The sequence below is a fragment of the Sturnus vulgaris genome, unplaced genomic scaffold (assembly GCF_052056855.1).
Source record: "Sturnus vulgaris isolate bStuVul1 unplaced genomic scaffold, bStuVul1.hap1 Scaffold_2127, whole genome shotgun sequence".
NCBI classification, from domain to species: domain Eukaryota; kingdom Metazoa; phylum Chordata; class Aves; order Passeriformes; family Sturnidae; genus Sturnus; species Sturnus vulgaris.
In genome coordinates this window covers 6796-17227 of record NW_028276278.1, presented here as the reverse complement: position 1 = coordinate 17227, position 10432 = coordinate 6796, and the positions used below count along the sequence as shown (strand labels likewise).

At 50.9% G+C, this 10432-nt stretch overlaps 2 long non-coding RNA genes across 2 annotated transcripts; one reads left to right on the top strand and one right to left on the bottom strand.

The window, feature by feature from the left end:
• The first annotated feature begins 2147 nt into the window (after window positions 1-2147).
• On the top strand, window positions 2148-4741 carry LOC148217827 (uncharacterized). The gene is made up of 2 exons (XR_015800712.1): window positions 2148-3058; window positions 4578-4741. It is a non-coding gene; the product is annotated as an uncharacterized LOC148217827 (long non-coding RNA).
• LOC148217826 (uncharacterized) lies at window positions 3401-4836 on the bottom strand. The gene is made up of 2 exons (XR_015800711.1): window positions 4698-4836; window positions 3401-4371 (listed from the first exon to the last, which is right to left on the bottom strand). It is a non-coding gene; the product is annotated as an uncharacterized LOC148217826 (long non-coding RNA).
• Window positions 4837-10432: the final 5596 nt, after the last annotated feature.

The following is a 10432-nucleotide window of genomic DNA, read 5'->3' as shown; positions in this document are numbered from 1 at the left end:
TGAGCAATGGGGGGGAAAATCGGGAAATATCCATGGAAAAATGGGGGGAAAAAATCAGTGAGAAATGGGGGAAAAAATCAGTGAGAAATGGGGGAAACATCATGGTGAAATGGGGGAAAAAAATCTTTGATAAATTGGGGAAACAAATCATTGAGAAATGGGGGAAAAAATCAGTGAGAAATGGGGAAAATATGGGAAAAAATCCACGAAAATTGCGGGAAAAAATGCATGAAAAATTGGGGAAAAATCAGTAAGAAATGGGGGAAAAAATCCATGAAAAATGGCGGGAAAAATCAGATCGGCGATCGATAGCTAATGCGTGCCTATGGGTTAGATCGGCGATCGATTGATCGCGCCTGCCGATCGATTATATCGGCGATCGATTGCTAATGCCTGCCGATCGATTAGATCGGCGATCGATTGCTAATGCCTGCCGATCGATTAGATCGGCGATCGATTGATCGCGCCTGCCGATCGATTAGATCGGCGATCGATTGCTAATGCCTGCCGATCGATTAGATCGGCGATCGATTGATCGCGCCTGCCGATCGATTAGATCGGCGATGGATTGCTAATGCCTGCCGATCGATTAGATCGGCGATCGATTGATCGCGCCTGCCGATAGATTAGATCGGCGATCGATTGATCGCGCCTGCCGATAGATTAGATCGGCGATCGATTGCTAATGCCTGCCGATCGATTAGATCGGTGATCGATTGCTAATGCCTGCCGATCGATTAGATCGGCGATCGATTGATCGCGCCTGCCGATCGATTAGATCGGCGATCGATTGATCGCGCCTGCCGATCGATTAGATCGGCGATCGATTGCTAATGCCTGCCGATCGATTAGATCGGCGATCGATTGATCGCGCCTGCCGATCGATTAGATCGGCGATCGATTGCTAATGCCTGCCGATCGATTAGATCGGCGATCGATTGATCGCGCCTGCCGATCGATTAGATCGGCGATGGATTGCTAATGCCTGCCGATCGATTAGATCGGCGATCGATTGCTAATGCCTGCCGATCGATTAGATCGGCGATCGATTGATCGCGCCTGCCGATAGATTAGATCGGCGATCGATTGCTAATGCCTGCCGATCGATTAGATCGGTGATCGATTGCTAATGCCTGCCGATCGATTAGATCGGCGATCGATTGATCGCGCCTGCCGATCGATTAGATCGGCGATCGATTGATCGCGCCTGCCGATCGATTAGATCGGCGATCGATTGCTAATGCCTGCCGATCGATTAGATCGGCGATCGATTGATCGCGCCTGCCGATCGATTAGATCGGCGATCGATTTCCAATGCCTGCCGATCGATTGCTAATGCACACTATTTGCACACTCCTTGCACACCCTTTGCACTCATACAGAGGCAGGAGGTTTGTCAGTTCTGGTCGGGGTTTTTTGGGGCGTTCATTCCGGGGGATTTCCTCAAGGATTGGGACACTCCTTGATTCCATCCCTTGCCTGTCTCCCAAGCGCCACCCTGTGGGCAGAGCGCGGTACTGCGCGCCTGCCTCTCCCAAGATGGCGGCTCGGGTGTCGCTCCCCGACCTTCTAACTCTGGCTGCAAAAGGAGGGTGGCACAGCAAGGAGCCCGCTCGCTCTAGTGGGATGCCTGCGCACGACGCCGACACCGATCCCACGGGTGCGATTTTCGGCGGCGTTTCCAATCGTGCGGACATCTCCTTCAGCCCGCTTCGGCCCGGGGGAGAGGGGCGGGGCCGCCAGCGATGGTCCCGGCGCAGCCCGGGCAGGCTCGGGGCGGAGCCGGGGCTTGGCGAGGCGGGGCACGGAGGTCCCGGGGACGGGACCGGGCGGGGCCGGGGCGGTGCTTTAGGGGCGGTCCCCAGTGGTCCCGGGCGGCACCGGGGGCGGGGCCGGGTGATCCCGGAGCGGTACCGAGCTGTGCTGGGGACGGTGCTGCAGGGGCGGTGCCGGGCCCGCCTCAGGGTGATTGAATGCCCAGAAATCGCCTCCTCTGCCCCGTGCTCACACTGAGCTGCGGGCTGCAGCGTGCTGTCGGAGCTCCGCACACAGCACGGATTTGGGCTTCCCCTCCTCTCAAACCCTCTCCCCCTTCTTCCTCCTCCTCATCTTCCTCTTTGTCCTCTGTCACTGCTGAGGCTCTGGAAAGAACTGAAATTCTGCAGGGAGAGATGTCCTCTCGTGGCCCCAGGGACTGCCTCGGCACGGGCCACGAGCGCCTCCGGCCCCTGCCTTCTCCTGCTTGAAAAGATCACCTGGAGCCCGAGCTCGGGGGGGTGAAATCAGCTGAAATCCAGGTAACTCTGTCAAGTGCCCCCCAGGGACATCGGCGGGGCTGGGGGATGAGGGTTTGAAACAGGAAATTCTTTGGAATATACACCTGTCCCTGTGCCGATGCTGCTGAGCTTCCTGCCACAGTATATCCCCACTCCATGAGGCGCTGTGAGGTTATGGCAGTGGGAATTGAGCAGGGAATTCGGGGCTATGGGCATAATTCACGGGAGCTAGCAAAGCTGACAGCCAACCCCAAATCGGGGCACAGCACAGAGAACAATCTGTGTGCTGCCCTGTCAGCTCAAGCTCCTGGGCTGGGAAGTATTGGGAGTTAAATGTATGGAATTACACAAATCACAGCAACTGGCATCACCCAGAGGGACAATCCAAGGCCCAAACAATTCCTCCACAGTCCACTCTGGGAAAAACACCCTGTGCCTGCCAGGAGCTCTGACCCTGCTTTTCCTACCAGCTCCTGAGCAGTGTCAGGGCCACCACGACGCCTTTAAAATCCAGATAAACCCCAAATCCTACACAGTGAATAATCCAAAGAAAGTACTGAATTGTTGTCATTAAAAGCTCAAAACTCATTAAGAATTCTATGACAACAGTGTAATGGACTCCCAGGAACCTCATGAATGCTCTCGGTTTCATTTTTGTGTCTTTTTACTCCCTCATTTGGCAGCTTGTAAAACTTATCCTGGAATTCAGAGGTCAAGCAGGATCGACTTTGGATTGACCTTCACCTCTGTTCCCACTTTGTGCAAACACAACTCGTGCCCAGGTGGGTGAACTCATCACCTCAGCTTTTCACTCCAGAGTATCCCCTCCTTATTTCCCTGTAGATGAACTCAGATCCACTCCTCACCTCCACTGGTCATCCAAGCGTCCATTCTGTTCCCCACAGGCCCTGGTGGCCCCAGGGAGCTCCCTTGGCCTTTCTCCTGCCCCTCTGCAGCCCGAGGTCGCTACACAAACAGTTCTTGTGTCCCCTCTAAATGACCCCGGGTTTTCTGCTCAATGAATGGCATGACCCGTGCCCACTGCTCATGATTCACCCAACCAAAATCAAGAGCAAATGTTGCTTGGGCTTTAAGAACTTGAAATAACTCTGAAGCAGAAGAAATCACCTTTTTCTTCTGGTTTTTATTTTTATTTTTTCATTTAAGATGCTGGACTTGCCTCTGTGGATGTGTGCTGAGCTCTCACTGCAGGGGACTGTCAGGCCTGAATGGCTGTGAGTTCGTGTTCTTCTCAGTAGGGAATCAGAAATTATTCTTAGACCATAGAATTGTTTTCTGAAACCTTTCCCCTTTCCTCTTTGTGCCTTTGAATTTTTCAGCTGTTCCCTGTTGTCACTTCCCCTGCCTGACTTCTGTGCAGCTCCTAGCTGGGAAAAACTGGGAAAACTTAGAGGGTACAGAGGTGGAATTTTTGGCTGGATTTTTCTAACATTTCTAATTTTGCTGAACTTATTTCCCCAGTGAGAAGAGCACGAACTCACAGCCATGCAGGCCTGACAGTCACTGCGGGAAATCTGACACAGTATTAATAAGTAACCTTTCCTGAGAGCAGTCACCACCCCCAGTCCTCCAGCCTTGTCAAATGTTTGCAATGAATGGACCCAAGTTCTAATCCTTAATCTAAATTTATGTCAGCTTTTGTTAGAAAGATACCGGACAGTAAATCATACAAGAGAATTTAAAAATTGCACAAAGAATAACAGGCCCAGACCAAACCCAACCACCCCCATCACCGCTCCACCCCAATTTTGGGAGAAACAGTGATACAGTTTATAAATACTCTCCTTCCACACTATTCAGTCCTTCACCGCACATCCCCAGAGAGGAGTCCCTCAGACCTTGCTCCCCTGAACACCAGGAGAGCTGGAGTTTCACCCAGATCCCACATTCCCATGGCAGTTAATCCCAGCAGGGAGGCAAAGAGGAACCCTGCATCCTCTGACATAGCCCACAGCACGGGCAGCACCAGGAGCCCTCCAGGCTCAGACCTCTGGTGCTGAAGCCTCTGGGCTTTGGCTGATCAAACACCACAGCTCTTGGCAAAGATGGCAGGAGAGTCGTGATTCTTCCTGTCCTGAAAGAGAGGAGGAAAAGAAAATTAAGTCGACTGCAGAAGGATTCCAGCTCTCAACTTCTGCTCTGATTCCTCACTCTGGGGTTTTATCCATGACAAGTGACACCAATTCAGAGTGCCCTTTTCCAGCATTTTTATTCCTAACTATTTCAGACATTAAAAGGATGCTCATTTCTCTTATTGTATTCTTTGCTTAATTTTATTAGCGGCATTTTCATCCCAGACCCCACTTGTCAGTTCTTCAATCCTTTAGCACTGGACTTGGCACAAAGGGATACCCGTGGTGCTGCATCACAAGAAATCCCAAAGAGAAACCCCTTCCAAACCTGACGGAGAAAGCTTTCAAGGCACTCCAGAACACAGACAGCTTTTCCTGCCTTGTCAGGCCACACCAATTCTGTCCCATCCACCTGAACTGTGCAGGTGAGGAAAAGGCTTTCCTTGCTCCTCGGGAATCACGGTCTGAGACCACAGATGTCCATCCTGGGCAGCACCTGGAAACAACGTGGGAAAGGCAAAATGAGAGTGTTTTCTATCAGAAAATTACTACTACTAATAAAAATAACAATCAGAACTTCTGGACAAATTTAGTAACATCACTTTGATATGAGAAATACAGGCCATGCCCATCCTTGTAGCCCAGGTGAAAACAGGAAGGAGAACTAGAGGAAAAGCAGAGTCCCTTATTTGATCTCTGGACACAAACGGAGGCCTTTTCCCTGTGAAACCAAACTCACCCTTCCAGGGTTCCTGAGATCAGCTACGAGGAGGCTTTTGGCACTCCAAGAGCAGCTGGGTCACAGCTGGATGCGGCTTGGGTCTGGGAGACACCGTGCTCCTTCTGGAATTATAGCACGCAAATGCCTGCTCCTGGCCCCGGGCCCGGAGATAAAATCTGTGGGGTTTTTCCCTGTGCAACATTGTTCACCCCTCCCAGGTTCCTGAGATCTGCACAGAGGAGGCTTTGGGCACCCCAAAGGCAGCCAGGGTTACAGGTGGGGGCAGCTTGGGGCTGGGAGAAATCCTCATCCATTTGGAATTTTATCAGGCAGAAACCTGGCTGGGTGCACAGGTCTCTGGACACGACCAGTGGCCCTTTCCCCTGTGAAACAAAACTCACCCTGCCAGGCTCCTGAGACCACTTAGGAGGAGGGGTTTGACTCTCCAAGAGCAGTCGCAACGAGAGATGCTCACACAGAAGGCCATGCAGAAGAGGAAACGAGCGCACCCGCAGCCCCCCAAGGCGCGCCCCAACGCCCCAGACCCGGCACCGCCAGCTCGGGCAGTCCCATAAAGCATCCCCCGCCTCCGCAGCGGCGGGACAGGCGGGGCCCGGGGTCCCGAGGAAACCGAGCGTGCCCGGAGGCGCGGCAGGACGGCAGCGCAGCGCCGCCTGGCGGCGGAGCAGGAGAGCAGCGCCGGGCCCCATGGCAGTATCGGTACCCGTGCGCCCCCTGCTGTCCGCGGCGATGCAGCGCCCGATGCCGAGTTCCACGCCCGTGCCGCCGAGGGAGAGGGGCACCGCTGGCTGGGGCCTCCCCGCCGACACGGACAGAAGCCGAAGCAGAAGCCCCGGTGCCATTGGCGGCCCCTACCCAGCGGGCCGGGCTCCGCCGGGCCCGCGGCCCCGCGCGGTATCGGGTCGTCCCGCTCCCGTCTTCGTCGCACCCGGCCCTGCTCCTGGCATGAAGCGCGTCACCGCCCCGCGCCGTCCCGCCCCCCGCGCGTCATCGCGTGCGTTCGGCGGCCCGCCCCGGGGGCGGTGCCGGGGGCGCTACCCGGGGCGGTGCCGGGGCAGTGTCGGGGGCGGCACCGGGGGCGGTGCCGGGGCGGTGCCGGGGGCGTTCCCGGTCGCCGTGCCGGGGTAGCCCGGGGAGCGGTTCCGGGAGCGGTTCGGGGGGCGGTGCCGATTGCAGTCCCGGTCACTGTCCCCAGTCCCCGTCCCCAGTCCTGGTCCCGGTCCCAGTCCCCGGTTCCGGTCCCCGATCCTGGTCCCAGTCCCAGTTCCCCGTCCCGGAACCCGATCACGGTCCTGGTCCCAGTCCCCAATCCCGGTCCCGGTCCCTGTCTCCAGTCCCCGTCCCCGATCCCGGTTCCGGTCCCTGTCCCAGGTCCCCGTCCGCGATCCCGGTCCCTGTCCCATTTCCCCGTCCCGGTCCCCGATCCCAGTCCCGGTCCACGGCCCCGATCCCGATTTTTCCCCCCCTTTCACACTGATTTTTCCCCCGATTTATCAATGATTTTTTTCCCCATTTTTTCCCATTTCTCACTGATATTTTCCCCCATTTTTCAGGGATTTTTTTCCCCATTTCTCACTGATTTTTTTCCCCATTTTTCATGGATTTTTTCCAGATTTATCCCCATTTCCCACTGATTTTTCCCCATTTTTCATGGACTTTCCCCCCCCGTTTCTTACTTATGTTTTTCCCCGATTTCTCATTGATTCCCCCCCCCCCCCCCCCCCCCCCCCCCATTTCGCACTGATTTTTTACCCATTTTTCCCCATTTCTCACTGATTTCTTTCGCCATTTTTCATGGAATTTCCCCACCCATTTCTAACGGATTTTTTCCCCACTTTTCCCCATTTCTCACTGATTTTTCCCCCCATTCTTCAGGGATTTTTTTCCCCATTTCTCACTGATTTTCCCCCCCATTCTTCATGATTTACAGGATACTCTATCGTGAATGGAAAGCAATTAAAGGAAGGGGGGAGGTTACCAGCCACCTGGTCAGCTCAGACAGCAGAGCTGCACACGCTTGTGAGAGCCTGTGAATTATAGCAGGACAAGACATTAAATATATTTACTGATTCTAAATATGCATATGCGGTAATACATGCATTTGGAAAACTATGGGGAAAAAAAGAGAAAGAGGTTTATTAAGCTGCAGAAGAAAGAAGAAAAAAATTGGTTTACAAGGGATGGCAAGCAGTGGATACCAAAAGCTCTAGCCTTACAATTGTTAAAACAACTTCATTAAAGGAGTCGTTCTGTGCCTTCTTTGGGGTGAGGAAAAAAGGCTGAGGGGGGCTCCGACGTGGTTTGGGGCACCCCAAGGTCCCTGGGAGAGGGAGCCGGGCTGCGCTGGAGGAGCAGGTGAGTCGGGCATGGCGGGGGGTCATGGTGGGTGCCAGAACATTGAGAGGGAGGGGTGGGTGTAGAATGCATGAAAAACAGAACCTTAAAAAATAGCTAAATATAGTCTAAAAGGAATGTTTTATTGGCTTGTGTTTGGATAGAGGTAGGGTTTTTTTATAGATACTGTAAATAGAAAAGATAAAGAATAAAAATATAGAAGCAAATATAAGAAACCATATATAAATATATTAAATTACATTATATTATGTTATGAAAATAGAATATATAAATATTCAGACTTTAAAAGGAATGTTTTATTGGTTTTTATTTGGTTAGAGGAGGGTTTTTTGAAAATAATATAGGCAAAAATATACAAATATGCAAAAATAGATACTGACATAAAATTATTATAACTATATATGCATATATATATGTAAGTATAAATCTATAGAAATAAATATAAATATAAAATACATGTATGTAGTATGTAATAGAAATAATTTATCGATTTTAATATGTTCTATTAAATAGTATGTTATAATAGAATGTAAATAGCATCTAGTATATTAATTATACTAGTAAAAAAAACTACATTAAATAGTATATAAAATATAGAATACACAATATAGACATATAAATCTACAGATATAAATATGAAAACTAAATAGAAAAATATATTCAAATATAATTTAAATAATCGAGTTTTTTGTTTCTATTTGGTTAGAGGCAGAGCTTTTAAATAAATAATATTAAAAACTATGAACCTCCAAGTATAGATGGATATAGATAAAATAGAAATAACATTAGTAATATAAATCTATGTATATAATGAATAATAAAATAATATTGTATATATGATAAATAGAATAGCAATTAAATTGAATATATGAAATATGTCTAGATTATGACTAGAAATTAAATATTAAAAAATAGATGATTTATATATATAAAAGTTTTTTTTTTTTCATTTGGTCAGAGGCAGGGCATTTTTAGTTGGGTCGGGGTTTTTTTGGGGCGTTCATTGAGAGGATTTTATGACGGGTGGGGACTCTGGTGCTTGGAACTCTCTCCTTCTCTGTCTGTCCCTGACAGGGCGGCAGTGCCGGGCTGAGTTGGGCGGCAGTGCTGCCGCCGTGTGGACACGGGGCGGGTACTGCACCGTGCCCCTCTCAGGATGGCGGAAGGGCCCGCGGGCCGGGACCCAGCCCTGCGGCAGCGCTCAAGATGGCGGCCTCTCTAGGACCCCGCGGATAGGCGTTTACATAAAACGCCTGTCCGCGCCCGCCGGCGCCCTCGACGCCCGCGGCACCGCGGACCGCGCGGCCGTTGTCGGCACGCTCTGACACGTCGGGAAAATGTCGGCGAGCGGATCGGCGTCGGCGATTTAATCAGGCATCTTATGCCTACACACCGGGGTCCTGATTTTTTCCCGCCCTTTCTGCCGCCATTTTTGGCAGGTCAGCCGGAGTGCCTCCCGAGCCGCCATTTTGAGAGTGCGGACACACTCAAGATGGCGGCCTCTCTAGGACCCCCGGCGGATAGGCGTCTACATAAAAACGCCTGTCCGCGCCCGCCGGCGCCCTCACGCCCGCGGCACCGGGGACCGCGCGGACCGTTGTCGGCACGTTCTGACACGTCCGGGAAAATTGTCGGCGAGCGGATCGGCGTCGGCGATGTAATCAGGCATCTTATGCCTACACACCGGGGTCCTGATTTTTTCCCCGCCCTTTCTGCCGCCATTTTTGGCAGTCAGCCGGGTGCCGCCCGAGCCGCCATTTTGAGAGTGCGGACACACTCAAGATGGCGGCCTCTCTAGGACCCCGGCGGATAGGCGTTTACATAAAACGCCTGTCCGCGCCCGGCCGGCGCCCTCACGCCCGCGGCACCGCGGACCGCGCGGCCGTTGTCGGCACGCTCTGAAACGTCCGGGAAAATTGGCGGCGAGCGGATCGGCGTCGGCGATGTAATCAGGCATCTTATGCCTACACACCGGGGTCCTGATTTTTTCCCGCCCTTTCTGCCGCCATTTTTGGCAGGTCAGCCGGGGTGCCGCCCGAGGCGCCATTTTGAGAGTCCCGACACGCTCAAGATGGCGGCCTCTCTAGGACCCCGGCGGATAGGCGTTTACCATAAAACGCCTGCCCGCGTTCGCCGGCATAAAAATAAATATGCATAAATATAAACATAGACATAAACATGCACAAACGTTAACCTGCATAGATATAAACATAAACATAAACATAAACATAAACATAAACATAAACATAAACATAAACATGCAAAACAATAATAATAAATAGAAATAGAAATAGAAATAGAAATACAAACATTATAAAATCAGTGAGAAAGGGGGTAAAATCAGTGAGAAAATGGGGGGGAAACACCCATGAAAAATGATGGAAAAATCAGAGAGAAATGGGGGAAAAATCGGTGAGGAATGGGGAAAAAGATCAACGAAAAATTGGAAAAATCAGTCAGAAGTGGGGGATAAAAATCAGTGAGAAATGGGGGGAAAAGTCGGTGAGAAATGGGGAAAAAATCAGTGATTAATGGGCGGGAAAATGCATGAAAAATGGGGGGAATAATTCAGAGAGAAATGGGGGCAAATATCAGTGAGAAATGGGGGGGGAAATCAGGAATATCCATGAAAATTGGGGGAAACATCCATGAAAAATGGCGGAAAAAATCAATGAAAAATGGCGGAAAAAATCAGTGAGAATGGGGAAAAATGGGGAAAAAGGAGTGATAATGGGGAAAAAATCAGTGAGAAATGGGGAAAAATGGGGAAAAAATCCACGAAAAATGGGTGGAAAAATCCATGAAAAATCAACGGAAAAATCAGTGAGAAATGGGGGAAAACATCATGGTGAAATGGGGCAAAAATCAGAGAGAAATGGGGAAAAATCATTGAAAAATGGGGGATAAAAATCAGTGAGAAATGGGGGGAAAATGGGGAAAAACATCAGTGAGAAATGGGGAAAATA